We start from the raw sequence: 22,952 nt of genomic DNA on the forward strand, positions 1-22,952 counted from the left end.
GGGTGAGTGTAAGCCAGCCTGCACGGAGTGGTTGGTGCTGGCAACAACTTGAACAGTGAACACCATTAAAACGAAAATAGAAAACACCAGCATTAGACAACTGCGGAGCATCATGGTGGTACCCGGAGCAAGTAAAGAGGACCCCCAATCTGCAAACAGAAGTGTCCATGAGTTGCAGTGCACTGAGGTTGGGGCACTAGAGCTGAGCGTGCTCATGTGAAGAAAATGTCTAGGATTGGGTCCCTTCGGGTTATTCCTGATGCAGCTGCAGTGGGGTGTGTTACACATGCATCATCTTCCTCATCATCGTCCCAGGTCTCCCACACTGCCTGAGGTGACATTGCTGCATGAGGTCAACACGGCACACAACTCATTCAGAAATGGTCCATGAGTCTTGGTGCACTGAGTTAGTGGCACCTGGAGTGCTGAGCAGGGTATCAAATGCAAAAACAACAGTTGATGGACAGAATGCAGAACAATGTCATACATTCATCCCAGTACAGAGATCTGGGCCTAAATCCATTGTTTTTTTGCTCACCATGCCGTTCCAGTTTGAACCCAGCCATATGAAAATCAGTCTTGACCCTGTGCCTCATGGGAACAGTCCAGCCCAACTGCCAAGCCAGGGCCTCCCTGGACTGGAAACAAACAAGTGTAGGCCCGAGGCAGCAGTCAGCAGGGGCCCACAGCCACGTGTCGTTAGCTCGCGATGCACAGAGTTAGTGACACCAGAGCAGTTGTTGGCAGTGTTCGATCACCTCCGTAACAAGGATCCTTTTTTGCCTCCAGACTGCACCACATCTTCCTCTTACTTCTCTCCATGCGTTCAATGATAAGAACTCTGCCATACACAAATCAAGACTCAGTTCCAAATGTGTGACCAACTTGGCAGCTGTGTAGGCCGGTGGAGTATGTCAACAAGAAAGGAGTACTGCGGGCCTGTGTCGCAGAGGCCGTGATGGTCTGAGGAGGCTGCTAAGCTTGCAGGCCTCTGGCTTGGGGCTTGCGCCGGCACGTGGTGGGCCCTCCTTGACACACGCCTGTGGCAGGTGAGCAGTGAGGCCTGGGTGCGCAGGTGTGGGCAAGACGGGTTCGGGAACAAGCTGGCCGGGGTGCAGCAGGCACACAGGATCGCAAGCAACACCGCTCACAGCGATGGCCTTGTGGCGGGCTGGGGGACGCAGCCCTGGCAGAGACGTTGGGCATTCCGGAAGAGAACCACGCCCAGAGATAAGTGCATTTTATTCACACCCCTACGCTGGCCTGGCGTACGCTGGGCCTGCCCACTCCACTGACGCTTACAGGGGGGAACATCACAAGCTACATTTCCGGGATCTTCCCCACTGGCTGGGGTGACATGGTTGCGTCCACTGTCCACTATACTCCATACAACAGCAGTGCATGTGGACATGGATATGTCTGTGGTCTGCATACTTCAGTCTGTCCAGCCCATCTACGCCACACTTGGCATTGTGTACCTTCTCATTCATGGGTCACTTTCCTCTGTCGCACATGCCTGGTTCCCACCTCTCCCCACATTTTGCTATTGTGTGGCTGAGGTGCCATGCCGTTGATGGCTCATGTACATGGCTAGCCCAGGTTGCCACAGTAAGTCATGCAGTCGTGTCTGACGGACCTGGGTGTGGTGGCGGTGGGTGTTGTTGCCCTATTGGGGCTCCAGGCTGCATGATTACGAGTGAGTGTGGATGTATTGAGAGAGTCCTGAGGCGGAAGCCGGGACGGAGCTTTTTTAAAAAAAACTGTTATATTTTGATTTGAGCACTGATTGTTATCGCATTGCTTTTTAAATTGCCAAACGATACTGTGTGTAGCGGAGTGCGGGATCGCTCTGAAAGACTTGAATATTGTCAAAGCGTAAGAGCCTCCTTACCTGTGCCTCCTTTAGCCCCATTGCAGCCGAGTAGGCGCTGCCTGGGAACCCGCCATCTTGGATAGGGCGAGCAGACGATAGCTTGGCCCCTCCCCGACATCACGTTACCAACGGGATGAAATGACGCATTCTCCCGGCGGAGCGCAGCGAACGGGCGCAGCGGAGCGCCGAAGGTGCGCCAAAGGTAAGCCCGTCTGCGCCTGTCCGTGCCTCGCCCGGGCCCAGGGCCATACCCCCTGGCCGACTCCTTCAATATTCCAGGGATACCCTGCTAAGATTACAGACCAAAACCTCCAGCTGTATACCACCACGGAACATGGAAAACTGGGCACAACCTTGGTGCTGCAATGTGGGTACGAACAGTCTTGGAAACACTACAATAAAGAGCCCCCTAAGGGCCAACAAAACGGAAAACCTACTTTGTGGGCTTGTTAATGTCAGGTCCATGGCTAAGCATGCACAACATATTTTTGACCTAATCCTGGAAAGGGAGCTGGACTGTCTCTTTATGACAGAAACCTGGCTAACTCTAAATAGCAATCCAGACGTGACAACTGCTCTTCCGCAGGGGTATTGTATTACTAGACAAGATAGACCCCTCCAGAGGGGAGGAGGAATAGCAATTGTCCATAGAGACTCTCTGAGCTGCACGACCTTTCCTATCCCAGGTATCAAAGGTGCGGAAAGCATAGGCTTCGCCCTACGAATTCACGACTCTTTCACCTTCTCAGGTATACTAATTTATCGACCTCCAGGAACACCTATTGATTTTCTGAGTAGCATAGGAGAAATTACAGGAGATCTAGCCCTAAAATCGGCTAATTTTACAATCTTAGGAGACACTAACATACACCTTGACTCCTGCTCAGATTATACTACCCTAGGTTTTACGGAAATAATGAAGGTCCTTGGCCTCAAAATACTTACTACCATGCCCACACATAATGCAGGTCATATCCTTGACTGCATTTGCTCAAACTTGGACACACTTCTCGTACAACCCCCCCAAGAATTAACCTGGTCAGATCACTGCTACATCCCTTTCGAACTCCTAGGAATTATGAAACATAGACCACGGACGAAGCCTTGCATCCCTCAGGGCGGGCCCCACTGGAAGAACCTGATAGAAAACCCGGGTCTTCTAACCAAGGCACTTGAAACTAGACCATCAGTAGTTGGGAACCCTGAGAAGGACAGTCAGTCCTTCAGGAAATGGATGGATGCTCTAGCTATGAAAAATGATAAAATAAAACCAAGTGTAAGACGTAATAATAAGCATAGAACCTCTGCCCCTTGGTTTTCTCAAAGACTAAAGGAAGAACAGAGGAAAGTTAGAGCATTGGAACGGACCTGGCGCACAAAATATAATATAACTGACCAGACCAAGTACAAAATAGCCCGCCGACACTACCATGGGATGATAAAAACAGCCAAAAAGGTCTTTTTTACCGATGCCATAATTAACAGTAATAATAAACAAAAAGATATCTTTAATATTGTTAATTCTTTTATAAATCCAAAGAACATGCAGAGAGATATTCCCCCCTCGCAAACCCTATGTAATAATATCGCGGACTATTTCCACCAGAAAATACAAACGATCATCAGAGACTTCCCAGATCCCCTCTCCCTGAATGAGTTACAGAATAAAAATAATCACACAATAAGCCAGTTATCTTTCTTTCAGGAAGTCAGCCTTGAAGAATCCAAGAGCCAAATTCTTAAAATCAAATCTGGTTCTCCCTTTGATCCCTGCCCCCCCTACGTCCTCCACACCATGGTGGAGATCGTAAATCCGATCATTAATAATATCATTAACTCCTCACTTTCCCAGGGAGTAGTCCCTGAAGAATGGAAAGTTGCAGCAGTGAGACCCCTACAGAAAAAGCCATTATCAGACCCCGCCATTCTTACCAATCTACGACCAATTTCACTACTCCCTACTTTCTGTAAACTTACAGAAAAGGAAGTAAATAAACAGCTCACTTCTTTTTTAGAGGCAAATAACATCTGGCACCCGAACCAAGCTGGCTTCAGAGCAAAACATTCGACTGAATCGGCTCTAAATTTCTCCGTGGAAACACTTAGAACAGCACTAGACCAGGGAAAAAAAGCTGTCCTCATACTTTTAGACCTATCCGCGGCCTTCGACACGGTGTCTCATACCATCTTGATAGACCGACTAACCGCGGCAGGAATAACGGGCAAGGTACTGAGCTGGCTAAAGAGTTTTTTGACAAACAGACGACAAGTGGTTACCTTGGGCCAATTTAGATCAGCAGAAATCCCACTGAATTCAGGTGTGCCACAGGGCTCGTGTTTGAGTCCGACACTTTTCAATGTATATATGGCTCCCCTGATTGCCCTCATATCATCCTTCGGCATAGCTACCATCGCATATGCAGATGATACACAACTCATCCTAGTGATGGAGGATGAATCCAGCCAAGCAGAAGCTAGACTCCAGAACTGTTTGAAGGCTACTTTCCACTGGATGAGCACAAATCATCTTAAATGCAATTCAGGGAAAACTGAGATCCTACCTGTTGGAAAAAACAACTCCTTCAATCCAACTCTATGGTGGCCAGAAGACGCCACCGTCCCTCCCAATACAGCAAATGCAGTCCGTAATCTGGGAATAAAATTTGACCCTTCTCTGAGCTTTAAACAACAAGCAAATGCCGTGGCAGGGATCTGCTTCGGCATAATAAAGGGACTTAGGAAATTTTTCGATCTGATCCCTTTTGCAGCAAGAAAGACGGTGGCGGTTGCCCTTATCACTTCCCGCATTGACTACTGTAATAGTATATATGCGGGAACAAATAGGACAGTATGCCATAAACTGCAAATTGTACAACATGCAGCGGCCAGATTAGTGTTGGGCTGGAAAAGAAGGACCTCAGCTTCAACAGCTCTGAACATACTGCATTGGCTGCCAATACACAAAAGGGTGTTGTTTAAAATCCTGCTAATTACCTTTAGGGCATTTAACAAAACAGGACCCAAATACATTGAAAACATGTTCCAACACTATGCCCCTGCACGATGTCTGAGATCTCAAAATGAGAATTTTCTCACTATCCCTAAGTTCAGACTTAAAACCAAAGGAGGCAAGTCCCTGGCAGTTTTGGGATCCAAAGCCTGGAACTCTCTGCCGTCCTCCCTTCTGCAAATTTCCACAGAAATTTCTTTCAGAAGCACCCTCAAAACCTGGATTTATACGTTATCTGACACAAAATGTAAAAATCTGATATAACACTCCATCTCCGAAACATCATAAGAATCTTTTCATCTGATCCTTTTTCGTACTCAGAAGCGCAAAGATGCTCCATGGAGTGCAACCAGCGCTATACAAAACCGAATTACATTACATTACATTACATGATGAGTAGCTCCATGGCATCTGTTGTTCTTCATGTGTGGCTCTGGGCTGTGCTCCCTTGTCTGGTGCCAGTTGTCGTCCGACTTTACACCAGGTCAGAGCAGGTGTTAATTTCCTGCAGCTAACGCGCCTTATCACATGTTTTGTGTTCTTATCGCCAATCTGGCTGGTCGTTGAAAATGTTGTGGAATGGTGTTGGCATCGGCTTTATTTATACTGCAACGCCTACTTTGCATCTCATTAGCGATAGGTACATGGGGCCCGCCACATAAACAAAAAGGTAACTCTGTGGCAAGATCGGCCGCAGCTATACTTGGTTTTGCCAAACGGTTGGGAGCTTGCCCCCTGGAGGCCATTTTGAAAGTTTACAAAGCTAAATCTTTGGCTATAGCCACCTATGGCTCTGCCATTTGGGGCTACACTAACATCGATACCATACAGAGGGTGGAGAACAAGTTTTTAAGATCCTTGTTGTTTGTTCTCCAGTCCACACCCACTTTTACAATACACTCAGAACTGGGTATGGGGTTTGTTGTAGACTTAATCAAAGTGGCACCTGTTATATGTTGGTTAAAAACCTGGCTTAACCAGGAAATTCCCCTAACCCACCTGATACTCAAGGATTGCCTTGCCCTGGATAGAGCCTATAGATTTCCATGGATGGCATATGTTAAAAAGATGTTGGCAATAGTAGGCAGACCAGAGCTATTTAACTCCCCTGACTGTATTAACAAGAAGGACATCACGGGGAGTAAGACCGCACTATTGACACGATTCATGGCCGAGAGGGAGGACTTGGAACTAAAAAAGCCATTAGTGAGAAGGAACTATGGGTTAATAACTGTTCCTGGTCTTGAACCCTACCTGGCATTTGTAACCAGCCCACTTCATAGGTCTCTCCTAATCAAATTCCGTTTAAACCTGATACATTTTGTGCTAGGTTTTTATCCCACATGGGCCACCCCTGATAATGCTAACCCATGTGATTGTGATAATTTTTCCTGTCAGGTCACAATACATTTTATTATGTTCTGTGAACATTACGCACAGATTAGGACAAAATACTTGTTACCCCTTACTTAAAGGGGCTGGTTTCGCCCAGGTTCGGCCAGCGCTTCTGTTCTTGCAACTTTTGCCTAACACTACTATTGCTTTTTATGTAGCAAATTTTTTAGTTGCAGCTGTTCGCATCAGTAAGAAGCGTGTCAGAGCACGGCCCAGTCTTAACATGACTGACGTGGTGTGACGGATGGTGGTCTTTTGTTATGGAGTTTTCTATTCCTGTTAGATTTTTTAAATTGAAACTATACTTCTGTATCTTATTTATTCTTTTTAACTTAGAATTGAACTTATGAAATATGTTCTCTTCAAACTTTTTAAACTTTGATAATGTTATTTATAACTATTATTGTAATTGATGAATTTTTGCCCTGTATCTTATGTTATGTGACTATCTGTTTGTATTGTCTCTTTTTTTGATCTTCAATGATCGAATAAAAGTAACTGACTGACATTAGCGATAGTTACCTGGGTCATCTGTGGCAATGTTTTTTGAGGCTGCTATCGCAGGAAAACTGGTGATATGGGCTGTTAGCACCAGCTTGTGAATGGGGCGCTACATTTATCATGACTTTGGCTGCGCTAAAGTGCCGATAACTTGGCGATAGCTCTTTGAGAATATGCCCAAACTGTCCCCAGCTAAACTGCAATTTTGTAAACAAAAAGTCTAGTACTTAGGACACAAAATAGAGAAGGGAGTTAGAAAGGTGACACCAGAAAGAATTAAAGTGATCAAACAGATGGGTCCACCCAAAACACAAAAAGAAGTATGAATGTTTTTGGGAAAGGTTGGATATTGTAGGCTGTGGATCAGAGATTTCTCACTGAGTGCAAAACCCCTACAGAGGTTGACCCAAAAAGATGTGAAAGATCCGATTGTTTTGGATGATGAAAGTATGGAAGCTTTTGTAAAATTGGGAAGCTGTCTTTGTCATGCACCTGCATTAGGAATGCCAGATTATACCAAGGAATTTGCGTTGTACTGCTGTTAGAGAGATGGGTGCGCACTTTCAGTCCTAACTCAGAAACATGGAATGGCACGACGTCCAATAGCATATTTTCTGCTAGTTTGGATTCAGTGGCTGCAGCGTTGCCAGGATGTTTGAAAGCAGTAGCAGCTACTTGTGTGAGTCTGGAACAAAGTGAACCAATTGTGATGGGATACCAGTGAAGATGTATGTGCCACATTCTGTTGAGATTCTTTTGACTCGTACTCGTACACAGAACCTAACTTCTAGTCGGCTGACTAAGTATGAGAGAGTGATTCTGGGTGCTGAGAATGTGACTGTGGTGAGGTGCACAACTGTAAATCCGTCACCCCTGTTGCCAAATTCTCGTTGTGAGGAAGTGAGAGAGGAAGCGGATCATGATTGTTTGGATGTGACAGCACTGTGCACCAAACCCAGGCCTGACATTGAGGATGTTCCATTGGAAGAATCAGATTGGGAGATATTTGTGGATGGGTCATGCCTGAAATGGAAAAGGTGAACTTTGTACTGCCTATGCTGTTTGCACCATAGCGGGAGTTCTTGAGGCATCCTGTTTAAAAGGAATAAACTCCGCCCAAATTGCTGAACTAATAGCTCTAATTTGAGCATGCAAAATTTCCAAAAGTCTGAAGGTAACCATATTCACTGATAGCCAATACGGATTTGGGGTTGTCTACGATTTTGGACATCTATGGATGCAGAGGGGATTTCTGACTTCTTCAGGTTCCCCAATCCGCAACAGCAACACTGTAAAACAATTATTGGATGCTATGCAGATGCCCAAAAGAATTGCAGTTGTCAAATGGGCCGCGCATAAATCAGGAGATGATTATGTGACAAAGGGCATCAGATATGCCAACCAAATTGCGTGTTTCTGTTGCACAAAATTAAATGGCTTTAAACAGATCAATTGAAAGAGGAAATACCGAATGCCATCTTATGTTTACCACAACATTTGAAAGTTGGGAAGAAGTTAGGCAGATGCAGGAAGAAGCAAGTGATGAGGACAAGGAAAGGTGGAGTAATACAGGTTGTGAAAAGAGAGCAGAAGATGAACTATGGGTCTATAATGACTGGAGACCAGTTCTACCAGATTCTTTTCTTTCCCATATGGCCAGAGTTTACCATGGAATTGCACATATTTGAAGTGATGCAATGATTAGACTCTTCAAGCAGTCATGGTACAACCCAAAGTTCAGGGTCATTGCAGAGAGCCTTTCCCAGAGGTGTGTTATATGTCAGCAGCAAAATCCAGGCAGAAATACAGTTGTTGGTTGGGGACGAAGTGGGAGAGCAGGAGGACCATTTACCCGACTCCAACTTGACTTTATCGAGCTTTCCCCATGTAATGGGCTGAAATATGTGCTAGTTGTTGTCTGTTTGATCTCTCGTTGGGTAGAAGCCTATCCCTCGAGAAGAAATGATAGCCTCACTGTAGCTAAACTGCTTTTGAAAGAACTGATTCCTAGGTTTGGAATTCCAGTCACTTTACAGAAAGATAGAGGAACCCATTTTAATAATGAGATAATTCGGTTGATTTGTGCAGCATTTAAAATTGAACAGAAGCTGCATTGTGCCCATCGACCTGAAGCAACTGGAGTGGTTAAGCAAATCAATGGCACTATAAAATCCAGGTTAGGGAAAGTGTGTGTATCCCCATCACTGAAATGGCCTGACGCTTTACCCCTTGTACTGATGAATCTAAGAAGCATTCCTGACAAAAAGACAGGATTGAGTCTTCACGAGATTCTCATGGGAAGAGCAATGAGACAAGCATACATACCAGCAAACAAATTGATGAGTTTATCTGATGATCTGGTACTCGATTATTGCAGAGGATTGGCAGATCTGGTATGTTCTGCATCTCACCAGGTTGGAGAAGATGCCACTAGAACACAGCCAAAACAAGCTCATGATCTGAGTCCAGGCGAATGGGTTCTTGTTAAGAAGCACGTAAGGAAATCGTGCTTAGAACCCAGGTGGAACGGACCTTATCAAGTCATACCGGTGACTACATCGGCAGTGAAGTGTGGTGGTTTGCCAAATTGGATTCATGTGAGCCATACAAGACGAGTCCTAGGTCCACTTGAACGACAAGGAGAGCAGCAACTGGTAAAACAAGAACAAAGACCAGTGGTTGAAGTGTGTGAAGCTGATGAATCTAGGGTGACAGATTCTGAAAATCAACCAGATGATGAACAGCCAAGCACAAGTCAAGTAAAGTGGGCACCAGATACTAGGTCTCAAAGGACTGCTGTTGAGCCAGAAGAAAGAGAGATCAGTGCTAATCAAGAATCAAGTAAGTATACAGCTGAACCAGAAACAAGTGAAACTGCTGTTGAACCAAAAGGAAGTGAGTTCACAGTTCAAAGAGAAGTTACTGTTGAGACAGGAGAACCAGAAGTTGCTGAAAATGAGGAAGAAGAGCAGATCACAGAAAGGCCAAATAAAAGAACATGTGAACCCGACACAGAAGGTAAAAAGTAGTTCAAATCAAGAAATCAAGAAAAGGTGATAATTGGCCAGGTGGAGTGAAAAGACTGAAATGTACTCTAGTGAGGAGGTCTCAAGTCAAGCAGAACAAGAAGAGTCAGGAGAAGAAATAGTACGAAAAACCAGGAGAGTGAGAATTCCAAGCAGAAAACACAAGGTACCAGAATGGACCTACGTCATTTTGGAACAAATTGAAAGTTCTGATCCAAGAGAAGAAAAAGACCGTTCTGCCACTGAGCAAGTTGATGAAAGCAAATTGAGACCACCTTAAAAGAACTGTGAAAATTTAAAAGTGGTGAAAATTGGTAACTAAAAGAAAAACTGAATGACTCAGAAGATCAAATGAAAAAGAAAATTAAAAGAAAGGGGTAAAGAAGAAAGCCTGTAGGTAGGTGTAGGATTACACCATTATGTTTCATGAATTTTTATTAGCATTCATAGGTTTAGATAGATTTTTATTTTTACATAGCATACAAAATAGCTAAAGCTGAAGTGACTGAACATCCAAAATCTAGTCTAAAACGTAGATGTATTAAAGCTTGCTTATGTAGTGTCTTGTTGTTAACATTTATGTGGATATTACTAACTGTCCTTGTACCTATTCTGATGGTAACTAATGATGGAAACAATACTAATGATGTAACAAGAGAAAGAATGAGTAATGTCACTAATGAAACACCTAATACTAAAATAGAACCATTGGATGGAAGTATTCTCTATCATGATAAATCAATTAGTGATTTCTCGTTAAATGTGTTTACTAAATTGTTGCATGCATATATAGAAACCATGAATGTGAGTGATTGTTATGTGTGCATGTAATTACCTTTGTCTGTCTCAGAGGGGGTGACCTATCCCCACCTACCTTTCACCTATGGTGTGCCTTGCAGTATACTAACCAGCCTGTTTTATGTGACGGGGAAACTCAAATATCACTACTCCAATATAGATCTAGTATTTTCAGAAATACCTGTTGTTAAGGAACTAAATAAGGTTTTAAGTAGAAACAATGCACTTTATATGGGGGCGTTCTTCCATATCACTAAAACTTTAGATGTAGAATATGCCTATAGAAATATCCTGACTTGTAGCTTGCGAGTGGAAGAAAAGATTTTCATAGAAATGGTAGAAGGTAGAAGAGAAAGTTTCCAAAGAAAGGCTGCTGAACAGAATTCACGGGTACTACTGTGGGCTTTTAGAGAAGGAGATTATGAAAAAGGCGAGGCGTACGCTGTAATGTCCCTGGACTGGGCCCAGAAAGGGAAATATGTTTCCTTACAACAAAAACTAACTATAACAATTAGTTCCTTGGTAGTAGTGAATGTGAGCATACTTTTCCAGTTACTGGAGTTTGAGGATTGAAAGGTGGAACTGATCCTGTCTTTCCAGGAGTCTATTATGTGTGTGGAAGAAAGGCCTATTATAGATTGCCTGCACACTGGTATGGAAGTTGTTATTTTGATATTGTCTTCCCTAATGTCTATCACATGAACCAAAGTAGTAAATAACTGAACGAAGTAAAACAAGGACTAACACGCAGTAGAAGAGCAAGTTTCTCAGAAATAGTAGGTGATATTTTTGGTGCACTGATACCCTCAGTTGGAGTTGTCCTGAATTCACACAAACTTCAAAAGTTGTCCACAGTGTTGATCGTTTATCAACGGATACTGCTGGTGGGTTCTTGATGATTGACACCGAAATGGTCACAATCAGATCAATGGTTTTGCGAAATCGACTTGTGTGAGAAAGTGGCTCTGTATATACTGTTCCTTAATAGGTACAGGGTGTACAGAGTCCACAGTCCCCCAGGGTTTAACAGAGGCTAAAGTTAGATATAACTTTACTCTCTAAAATGGTAGCTTGGTCGAGCAGCAAGGCAGTATCAGAGGACAGTGTAAAGCATTTGTTGTACACACTCAGTCAGCAAATGGTCTCACACACTCAATAACTGAACTCTAGGCCAATGGTTTATATATAAAAAATATATGCTTGTTTTATTTTGGAACCAACACTTGGCATTAAAATATACTTTCTCAGAATGAGATGTTTTATATAAATACTTTTGCAATATGCAATTGACTTTTGTAAACAGCTACAAGTGGTTGCAATAGGCAACACTATTTTAAACACAACAATGCATTGAGCTCAATGGAAATTTCAAGTTATTTGCAACAGATTACTTTTAGGGTTACTTTTGGAATTCCAGGACTGGATCCTAGATTCAGTCCTGGGTCAGTACTTAGAATCAAGTGATGAAAGTCGACTTAATTACTGTGAAGATTTTTAAACAATATTTAGCTATTTTAAAAGTTGACAGAAAATATTTCAAAGAAAACAGTCAATGATTCCCTATGGAAGAAAATTCAAGTTGCAGGTATAGTATGTTCTTGTTACTTTTGTAATCCAGTACTGGGTACCTAGACTCAGTACTGGGACCTTTATCCAAAACAGGTAAGTAATTACGTTTTCAGATATTATATGATTTTTAAAGAATATTTAAAGATTGCAGAAAATGACAGAAGAAATTTCACAGAAAAACAGTCAATGATTTCCTATGGGAGAAAATTGGGTTACTGGTAAGTACAGTTGTAAGCATTTTTCCAGAGTCAGTGCTGGGCACCAAGATCCAGCACTGGGAGCTCACCTAAGAGCAGGTGAGTATTTTCATTTTCGTTACTCGGCTGATTTTTGGTGATTATTTTAAGATTTGAAAAGTCCACACTTAAAAGAAATTTCAGGAAAAAGCCAGTCAATGTTAGCCTATGAAGAAAATAGAGTTATCGGTTTAAAGGTAAGTACTCGACTGGCAGAGTTGAGGTTCTGGGCATAGACTCAGGGGTCCCCCAGGGTCAGGTAGGTACAGTTGGTTCACCCTCAGCGACTCTAGGGCGGCCGGGTGCAGAGAGCGTTAGGCCCAATGTTATCCTATGAGGGATAGTGGGCATTGGTTGGTGGCTGCTGACTAGCAAGCCACACGGCTGTGGGAGCTGGGCTCCTGGTCACTTACTCAGGGCAAGTGGGGAAGTAGGTAGGTGTAGAGGTTGCACTGCCAGGGCCACTCAGGGGGCTGGGTGCAGGGTGCTTTTGAGCCTTCGGGCGCTCAATTGATTTCAATGGGAAATCTCCGGTTTAGAAAAAGACTGCATGCTCGGGGACGAGGATTCTTCAGGTGCCACCACCACTTTAAGAGTTAATTTGGGTAGTTGGAGGATAGGCAGGTACCCCGGGATTGAGCACAGGGGGCCGCGGGGCGCCGCGTGCAGGGGTGCCTTTTGGTGTCGGGAAATCTTACCCTCTGTTCATCGCGGTAGGGGGGGCACCTTGTTCTGAGGCTGCAGGCTTCTTCAGGAGTGTCGAGGGAGGTCCTTGGGTGCTGGACTCGGGGTCACAGTCACCGTGGGGTCATCCTCGTGGTCTTGTTCACTCCGGTTCCGGGCTGCTGCCAGGGATTAGAGGTAGGTTTTGAGTAGAGCCTCAACTCATGGGAGTCCCAGGGGCTTAGAGCCAAAAGGTAGCCAGGTTCTCCCGGTTTTGTGAGGTTGCTGGCCACAAGAGATGACGGGTTGGAGCAGGAGCAGGTTCGAGGGTCGACAGGCCGGTAGGGCTGGGGCCAAAGCAGTTGGTGTCTTCCTCTTCTTAGCAGCTGCAGGGCAGATCTTCTTTCTTCTTGCTCTTCTTTGTATTTTGAAATCTGGAATCTGGGGAAGGAAGGTTCAGGGTGCCCCTAAATACTAGATTTAGGGGCGTTACAGGTAGGTGAAGGGCAGGGACCAATGGGTCCCTGTCCTGGGGTGGGTACACCCCCTATCCTGCCTCTCTCCTGTGGGAGGGGGGCAGTAGCCTAGTCCTGATAGGGTAGGGCTTCCCATCTTCCAGATGGCGAGAGCCAGGAGATGTGCTTCACCTCGCCTCCCCCACCTGAGGGGTGGGGTTGGCAGGCTGACACATCCCCTGTCCTTATTTGGGGTTTCCAGCCAAGCTTCCCACCAGAGTGGGGGGTTGCAGCGGCCTGGGGAAGCTCACAGAGGCGGCATGCCTTTGAAGCTTCCCCCTGCCCATCCTGGGGGAGGAGATTTAGCACCTCACCCAGGATGTGCATTGTTGCAGGCCCAGGAGAGCAGGGGCTCTCCCACCCAGGGGTCCAGCAACATGTCTGCTGTGTGGCAGCCTAGGCAGCCTCAGAGCAGACGTGGATTGTAGGTTAGGTTTAAGGGGGCATCTCTAAGATGTCTTCTGGGGTGCTTGGTATATTAAATCCCACACTGGCATCAGTGTGGGTTTAATGTGCTGAGAAGTTTGATACCAAACTTCTCAGTCTTCAGTGTTGCCATTATGGTGCTGTGGAGTTTGTGTTGGACGAGCTCTCAGCACCATGTACTCTTAAATGGCAGCACTGCACTTACAGTGCTCAGGAATGGACCTGGGTACTGTAGGGGCACAGGGCTCCTGATCCTTTGCCCATCCCACTGGCATAAGGCACCCAGCTAGAGGGGTGGCTGATGTATGCCATGGCAGTGTAGGTGATGGGCATGGCACACAGGGATGTGTGCCATGTCGACTTTGTTTTGTCTTGCACCCAGCCTGCAATGGCAGTGTGTGTGTGTAAGGGTACAGGGCCTCTAAGGGTGGCACAATGAGTGCTGCATCCCTTAGAGGCCTTCCCTGGTCACAAGGCCCTGGGTACCTAGGGTACCATTTACCAGGGGCTGACATGTGGCCAGGGTTTGCCAATTTGGGTTTTGTGTGTTTTAGGGAAGGAACATAGGCCCTGGGCACCTGATTGGCAGGAGTCCAGGGCACACTCAGTCAAAGTACATTCAGCAATTCAGCAAAAAGTGGGGGCATACCATGCAAGAAAGATGGCACTTTCTCACAACTTGCCCTTGATATCTTACTGACAAAGGAGGGTGGAGTCTGTGGCATGTTGAAAATTCAACACTGCTGTACATATATTCCTGATAAAAGTAAAGGAATTGAAGGATATATCAAAAACATTACAAAATTACATGAGGACTTGACCCAACAGGAGGTTGATGGTGTTTGGGAGAAACTTGGTGAGGGTTTCTCCTCTGTGAGTAAATGGTTTTCTACCTTTGGAGGTAGCTTATTAGAGAAAATAATAATGCCAATAGTTTCTGTAGCCATTGTAGCATTAACGATAGTAACGACATATAAATGTTGTAAGTGGAAAAGTGGTAAAAGAGAAGTGACAGAATCAAAGAATGAACGAAAATCAAGAAATAGAAAAAGAGAAGAGATAGAATTAGAAGATATTAAAGGGAAATACTATGATATGATGAAAGATTTAGATGAGGGTGCCATAAAAAGAGAGAAGAGTATTAGATAAAATGAAGATGGCACTCTGTATGGTAGGTATTTTATGATGGCTCCTGAAAGCCATCAGAGCGTGGACTGATGGAGCAGGGGTTCGAGAAGAGAAACCTGCTCGAATTAATAAACCCATAATACATACTGACAGTAAGTAGTAGATAAAACTAACATGCACCTTACACAAAAACATGGGAAATAGCTTTGCGCATGTATGCACTAATATGTAGTAATATAGGCAAGAACTAAAACATATTTTTGCAGTATGCTCTGGATGAAAACTGAAAAAATGCATGAATAGTCCGCATGTGCATTTTGTAATTGCATGTTACATTTCGCTTTTAAACAAAGAAGTAATGCTGCTTTCTGCTTAAAGCTTATGCTAGGTAACTCTAATAAGGAATAGTGCAAGGAGGGGGGTACACAGTGAAAACTATATTGTCATATAATTAATAAATTGTTCGTTTTCATTTGCTATGGTGTGCTGGATGTAACGCCCTCTTGTCTAAAATTGTCCAAAGAGGGAGGAGTGAATAGAAGAGTGTATCTGAAATGACAGAGGCAAGACAGACACGCTGTGCACAGCAGAAAAGATGCCCGAGTTGAAGGTCAAAAGTGACATTCGTCTGCCAAGTGACTGAAATCAACCGTGGGACCAGAGTCTTATTCCGCGGACGTTGACAATTTTATAATTAAAAGTCTTCAAATGTAACTTATGAAAGAAAACGTGAGCATGTGTTAAAAACTTAACTGTGAGAAAGGATGCTGAACAATAAAGTGACTAAATTGTAAGCGAAGTCACAATGGTGTGACAGAGCCACTCCCAAAGCCCACCAATCATTTGCTTACATTTTAGTAATGTTTCAATTTATGTGAGACTGACATGAAAGTTTTAGGGTATAATTGAGGTGCCTTTAGGGGTGTGGTTTAGACTTGCGGGGAGGAAGAGAAAATGGGTGAATGTGTCGCTGATCGTTGGTTTGCAGAGAGGCCTAGCTGTATTCTATCTTTGTCCTACTTGAGACCTGAAATCTTTCTTCCCTGATCCTATTTTGGGGAACCCCTCGTCATCTCCTATGCTGAGGGGGTGGTTTTCTCACAGACCATTAGGTTTGTATTTTGTCACTGACTCATACATGCAAATTTATTTGCAAATGTATTTTGTTTCTGAAAATGTTGTCTCTTCACCTATCCACTCCGTTATAGATACATTAAACGTATTATTTTAGATGAAACTATTGTCTCTTCATCTATCCCCTTGGTTAGGTGTATTATGTTTCGTATATATTTTTGCTGAAACTTTTGTCTCTTAATCTATTCTCTTTCATGCACAATGTCATTGTTTAAGAGATGAGCTTGTATTCATTTTAAATTTACTGATGTTATCACCCCCTTTGTGAGTTTCATAATTGGCATCTGTGACTGTGTGCAATGAGCATTACCTTAATAATTAAGATAAAGCTTCATAAACTTTACCGAGTGTCTGTGGTTATTTAGCTAACTGAAGGGTTAAGTTAGATAGTATAATCATTATCATCTTCTATTCAACTAATTGGTCCATCGACAAAGTAGAAGGAAAGTTGATTAATTAACTTAGTAGGCATTCTAATGACGTTATACTTGGTGTACAGAAAGGAAAGTATTGAACATGAATAAATTGACATCAGGGATTCTGGGTGAATGTGTATGGGCCATTGTAATTGTATGAATTGAGTATTGATCCCTGATCAGGTATTGACCTCGCCCTGGATCAAATGCATATTTTCCAATTGCTGCTCTCAAGTATGGTTGGCAGAGAGAGGCTTCATGGGATGTTGTAGGCTCCTCCACACCTCTGATGCTTCTTGCCTTGTTTAAGTTCAGATACCTCGAAGCCTTCTTGGTTTGTGCCTTTCATTTGCTTATTGGCTGTACTTTGCTGATTGAGAGGGCTGGCAAAATTGCTGGATTCAAGTTTAACGGTGAAGCAGCTAGCTTCAGGTACTTCGCCCAGGCGCTTTTCTTGTACAGGAATCCCGCAGGGACTCAGGGTCAGCCTAACTCACCTGAAAATAGTAATTGATTATGTCTTTTTTATATGCAACATCCATGCTTACTAGGTTGAATTCCAGACGTATTAAAAAGCGTTGAGTGTTCCTTGGAATGCCAAATATCTTCTTGTATGACAGTGTGTGGTTCTGCTCTAGTGCCTCGGTTAGCCTGCCAGGCAAGGCAACGTGGCCACAGCTTATTGTTGTACGAGTTTACCCACGATGACTCTTTAAATTGCCTCAGCAGAATTGCTGTTTAGCTTGTGGTGGAGCGTTGATAGACCATACGTGGTTTTTGCTGCTATAGCTGTTATTACCTTTGTCTGCAGTGTTTGTTTCCCTGTGTGCGTCAGCCAAACTCCAAGATAATTATACTTGGAGTCCATATCAACCTTTAAAGGGCTGAGTTGCCATTTTAGTTGACGTTTTAGGAGGCATGGGCCAAAAATGAAGACTTTTGTTTCCCCGGCATTCCAATATGGGTCTGGTCCATCAAGACCAAGTCATCTGCGTACTGTATTATTGGTCATTTTTTTTGGTCTTGCAATGGTGGAAAGGTTCAGCCTTTCAATAACTCTTCTCCAAGGTTTGCTGTGTATAGGTTGAATAAAGTCGGGGCAAGTACGCACCCCTGCTTTAAGCCTCTGTTGGTGAGGATCCGTCTGGTGGCATGTGATTGTGTTAGCTTGATACTCACCCATTTGTCAGCATATAAAGCTGCTATTGCTGCAAGCAGTTGTTTCGAGATGCCCCATCCTGACAGTTTTCTCCATTGGATGTTGCGGTCAATGCCGTCAAAGGCCGCGCTATAGACAACAAAGCAAGCATATAGTGGTGGAGTATTTGTTTCACGCGCCTTTGAGCCCAGATAGGTAAGGGCGATGATGTTATCTAGAGTCGATGCTTTGGGACTGAACCCTGTTTGGTAAGGCAGAATGATTTTCTTTTCTGTAATCCATTGCTCTAGTTCTTTTAGGAAGGCTTTGGCAAAGATTTTGCCATCCACGTCAAGAAGGGCAATTAGCCTATAGTTTTCTGGCTGAGTTGGGTCTCCCTTTTTATGAATTGGATAGAGGATCGAGCCTTTCCAATGTTCCGAGATGGCTGATGTGGCAAGGCAGTCGTTGAACAGATTGAGCATCACTGGAGCCTCGAAAGTTTGATCTTTTTTAAAGATAATCCCTGGTATGCCATTCTGTCCTGGAGCCCCGTTACTCCGTCTTTCTTTAAGTATCTTTAGTACCCCTACCCAAAGTTACAGCACCACAGATCTTCTAAGGAATTCTTCATGTGGTCTTTATGGAAGGTATTCGGTTTGTCCGAGTCTACAAATAGGTTCTCCATGTGCTGCTCCCACTTGATTGCCGGTACGACCTTCTCCTTCCTCTATGACGAGTCACTAAGCTGTTTATGGATTTCCGGAATTCTTTGGATTTGCTTGGCATTAGCAAGAAGTATAGGTGTTTCCACTGCTCCCGAGTTTGTTCATGTTTTTGGCTCCACACAATTTTTTTATTGATTTCTGGCCTCTTTCAGCATGCTTTCTGTGGCTATGGATCTTTCCTTTCTATGTTGTCGAGCAGCGCGTTTGTGAAAGTTTTTGCTCTCTAGAATCTTTTGTGTTCCAGGAATTTGAGACCACTAACCTTCTTTCGACACAGTTTGACATTTTGTAAGTGGGCCAGTGTTTGTTTCAGACTTACAGCCGGCTGTATTCAAATTTTTGTGGACCTTTGCACTTATATTGATATCTTCGGTAATCGGATTGTGGTCACTTTCATTCCTCAGGTGTACTTGGTAAGCTGTGCACCTCTTTAGTAGCTCCCTGCTTAGAAAGATTTAATCCAAAGTCGATATGTCTCTGTAAGTGTAGTTCGTAGTACCCCCTGTGGGCTCCACTAGCGCTGCAGACCCAAGATCGAATTCATAGATGCATGCTTGTCGGGTCGTTCTTTGTTGGCCTCCTTGAGATGTTCCAAATTGGTCTAGATTGCGGGTATTGAAGTAACCAGCCATTATATACTGATCTCCTGGATGTTCCTACATGAATGTCGTTATATGTTCGGTTATGTTCTTCACTATGTCCAGTTTTTTGTCTCTAAGTGGATTTATGTACAGGCTTATCAAAGATATTGACTAGGGCATTTTATCTAATGCAAGTTCATTTATATTAATTGCCTGTAAATTCGAGGTATTGTTCGACCATTCTCTGATTTTCACCTGTAGATCTAAGGGAGTATAGGCCTGCCACATTCAAGTTAATTATCCTCTTCTTTTGCGGTTTAATATTTTTAGTTGTTTTCCATTTTCTTCCATAGGAATTTGACCGCCCTCAAGTCATAAGGGCTGTAGGGAGCCAAGCCCAGTCAGGTTTTTCCGGGTGTGTGTATATAAGTTGTTCCTCTGTCTTAAGTTTTTCGCTCCTGCTGTTGCACAGTTGGATTTTAATTGTGCCCCTACCCCCAAGAGAAGAACAGGTGATTTTTTGGATTCTCCTTAAGATTGTATTTGGTCCTTCGGTGGATATTGTTGTGTGTTGTCTCCCCGACAGCATGGGTATTTTTCTATAACTGGTTTATTGATTAGTATGCCCCATTCTATAACTGGTTTATTGATTAGTATGCCCCAGTCTTTGAATTTTTCGCTCTCACGTAGAATATTCTGGACATTGGAATCACTTTGCCATTCAGTTAGTGTAGATTCCTTTCGGCTGTTGTTTAAATTACGTTTAAATTTGACTGAAATTAGATGTGCCGTAGTGAGGTAGGATAGAGACGGTATGTTATGTGTTAGATGTAAAATGTTAGATTTGTTTAATATATCCCATGTCCCTTTCATGTTGAATTCAGGAGTGAATATTAGGGTTGAGAGTGTCGATGTCATGCGATGTTCCACATTTGCACAGCTCCCTGGAGGAGTGTCTAGCTGAGTGTTGGGCCTTTCGTTTATTTCGATACATAGAGGTTCAGAGCAGTCAGCTTTTGATGCAGATTTATATGTCCTGTTCCTTTGTGTGTTGGTTTTGTGAGCTGGAGCTTGCTTGTTCTCTTCATTCGTGTATTTAGAGTTGCCCTGTTTCCGGTTGTTGCCCGGTTGATGGTTTTGGCCATCCCTTTGTTTGCACGTCTGGCTAATCTGGTATGTTCTGCTGGTTTGTTTCCTTTAGTTTTCTTCTTGTATGCATTCCTCTTTCTTGAGCTCCGATACTTGTTGCATGTTTGAATGAGTCTGTGTGCAAGAGCTTGTGTGTATAGTGGCCTCACTGTTAAGCCTATTTATGGCTATTTGTGGAGTTGAGATGGTCTGCTGAAAACTTTAAGGGGCTGTCTGGGTGTAGTTCTCCCTTTTTCCCGATGGTCCTGGCTGCATTTATGATCCAGTGATTGGTGGTGATTTGGATGTTTCTGTTCTTGCCCTAGCATATCCATATTGGGTGACTTCTTCAAATGCTCGTACGGTCTGTAACCTTGGGAGGAAAATGGAATAAGTCTTCGGAGCTTCTGAGCTGGTTGCTTCTATACCAGCCTCTTGCTTTACCAGTTTGCTTGGTACTTCCATTTGAGATTCTTTTTGAGCTATTCTATGGGCTTTGTTCTTTTACTGACCTTGTGTGTTTTGCACAATTTCTTTTTTGTCTCTGTGACAGTTGTGTCGTCTTCTCCTCTGGTTTTGCCTTATTAATTGGAGTGCCTATGACTTGTGCTGGGGTCTGATTGCACTCAAGATCTTCATTGGTTGATTGCAAAGACATTGCAATCATAGAGTGTAGAAGCCCCTTGCTTGAAAAGCATGCCTTTCCGCCGCTCCTCGTGTTTTTTGGTCTGATAGTGTGTACCCATTGTCTAGTGATTTATTCACCTCCTTGCTTTCTATTGCTGATTGTGTGGTGATCCTCTCGTTCTGCAGTTTGCTTTCATGGATAAGTTTACATTGATTTATCAGTGTTGTTAGTAGGTCAGGAAGCGAGGTTAATTTCTCAGTTATAGCATCATTTATGTTGTCTATGGATCCAGCGGTGCTCTAGCTCTTGTTTAGCAGGCAGCCAATTTTTGTGTTTCTTATCAATTGAGAGCACGCTCTGAGCGAGCATGTGTGTCAAATCTACTTGTATTTCCAGTTTGTGCGGTTGCCAGGTGAGTGCCTTGATAGCTGCTGGTAGGGAGGTGTTTACAGTATTTATAATCTGTTCCAGGGCTTCCTTGCTTATCAAGGTCTGGTTGGGCAGATAGTGAATCGAGTGTGTTTGATCTAGCTTCACTTCTGTGTTTCTTCGTTTGTCTTTGCTAGCCATGTCAGTTAGGTTCGAATTTGGTGATTAGTGCCAAGGCCCCAGCCAGTTGTCACTTAGTGGAGTTGAGCAGGTCTGTTTTGACCTTCTCCCTGCCACGTTCTGTTGCGTGTCAGGCGGATGGTTCTCTGGGTGGGAGATTGTTGCTTCCACTAGAAGTAGATGCCTTTTTTGTATCCTTGCCAGATTTTGCCCCTCCTTTTGCATGGGCTCACTGGTATGTTTCGGGCCTTGCACCTCTGTATCCTCCATGTCCTCCAGAACTTCCTTTGTGTTATCTTCCTCATTATTCATTGTGGAAGAGAGTATGATGGCCTGTGTCACTACTTCCGCCTCCATGCCTGTCATTTGAAGGAGCTTAATATAGTCTGCACATTTACTTATTTCTAGTTCTTCTCCTGTCATCTCCGCTGTTATTGTTGAGGAGCTCCCCATTCTCTCCATGGTGTTGTGGGCCTTTACTTTATCCATAGTGGACATTCGGGTGCTGGTTTTCACTGCTTCATTGTCTGCTAATTCAGCCATCTCAACCATCTCTGCCATCTTCGCCGTCTCCACCATCTCCGCCATCTCTGCCATCTCTGCCATTTCTGCTGTGGTTTGGGTCTTTAGGTTGAGGCTGCCTTTATCGGCTTCACACTTTCAATTGTTCAAGGCTAGAGGATTCCAGGACATTGCATCTGACCCATCTACCTGCGGGAGTTGAGGGCCTGTGGCTTTGTCTGCGCCGACCCTTTTCCTAGTAAAGTACCTGTGTATTAGAATTTAGGTATCACTGGTCCAGGGCTCTGGCCAGTTGTCTTGGGTATTTCCAACATGCCCTTTACCTTTCCCTCCTGTGCACTATAAATCTGTTTCTTAAGGTGGTCGGACATTATACTGCCCCCCCCCCCCCTTATTTCCTTTGTCTTACTTCTCGTAGCTGTATGTGTGTTTTTGGCTCAGTGTAATGTTTGACTTTTTATTGTTTTCGTTGTTTTCCTTGATACTCCTCTCCTTGGCAGTTTATGTGCTCTCCTCAGTTCACGTGGGCACTTGCACTTGCAGCTCTTAAAGCTAGTGTGAAAGTTTCCAGCTAGTGCAGAAGGTGGTAGTTTCCAGATGTGGCTTCAGTATCTTCTTTATTCATTTATTTTTATTTATTTAAGGAGTTTTATATAGCTCTTTCCGGACCCCGGGGTATCGGAGCACTTTACAACAGTGTTTCATAAGAGTTATATAGTAGAGCTGTCTTATGCATAAAGGTTCGAAAGTCCAAGAGAGCAGTGCATTCTTGAGGTAGTACTTGAGTCCTGAGGTAGCCTCGTTGTATGCATTATTGAGGTAGTACGTGAGTCCTGAGGCAACCTCATTTTATGCACTCTTGGAGTGAGCTGAGGTGGATCTTTGTGATACAAAGTCAAAGAGTAACGGAGTCAGGGTTAGCGTAAAGGTGGTGGCTATCCATTCAAGAGGGAGCGGTTGAGGAAGAGGGCATTTAGGAGTTTTTTTT

Source organism: Triturus cristatus, chromosome 3_2 (genome assembly GCF_964204655.1).
Source record: "Triturus cristatus chromosome 3_2, aTriCri1.1, whole genome shotgun sequence".
Taxonomy (NCBI): Eukaryota; Metazoa; Chordata; class Amphibia; order Caudata; family Salamandridae; genus Triturus; species Triturus cristatus.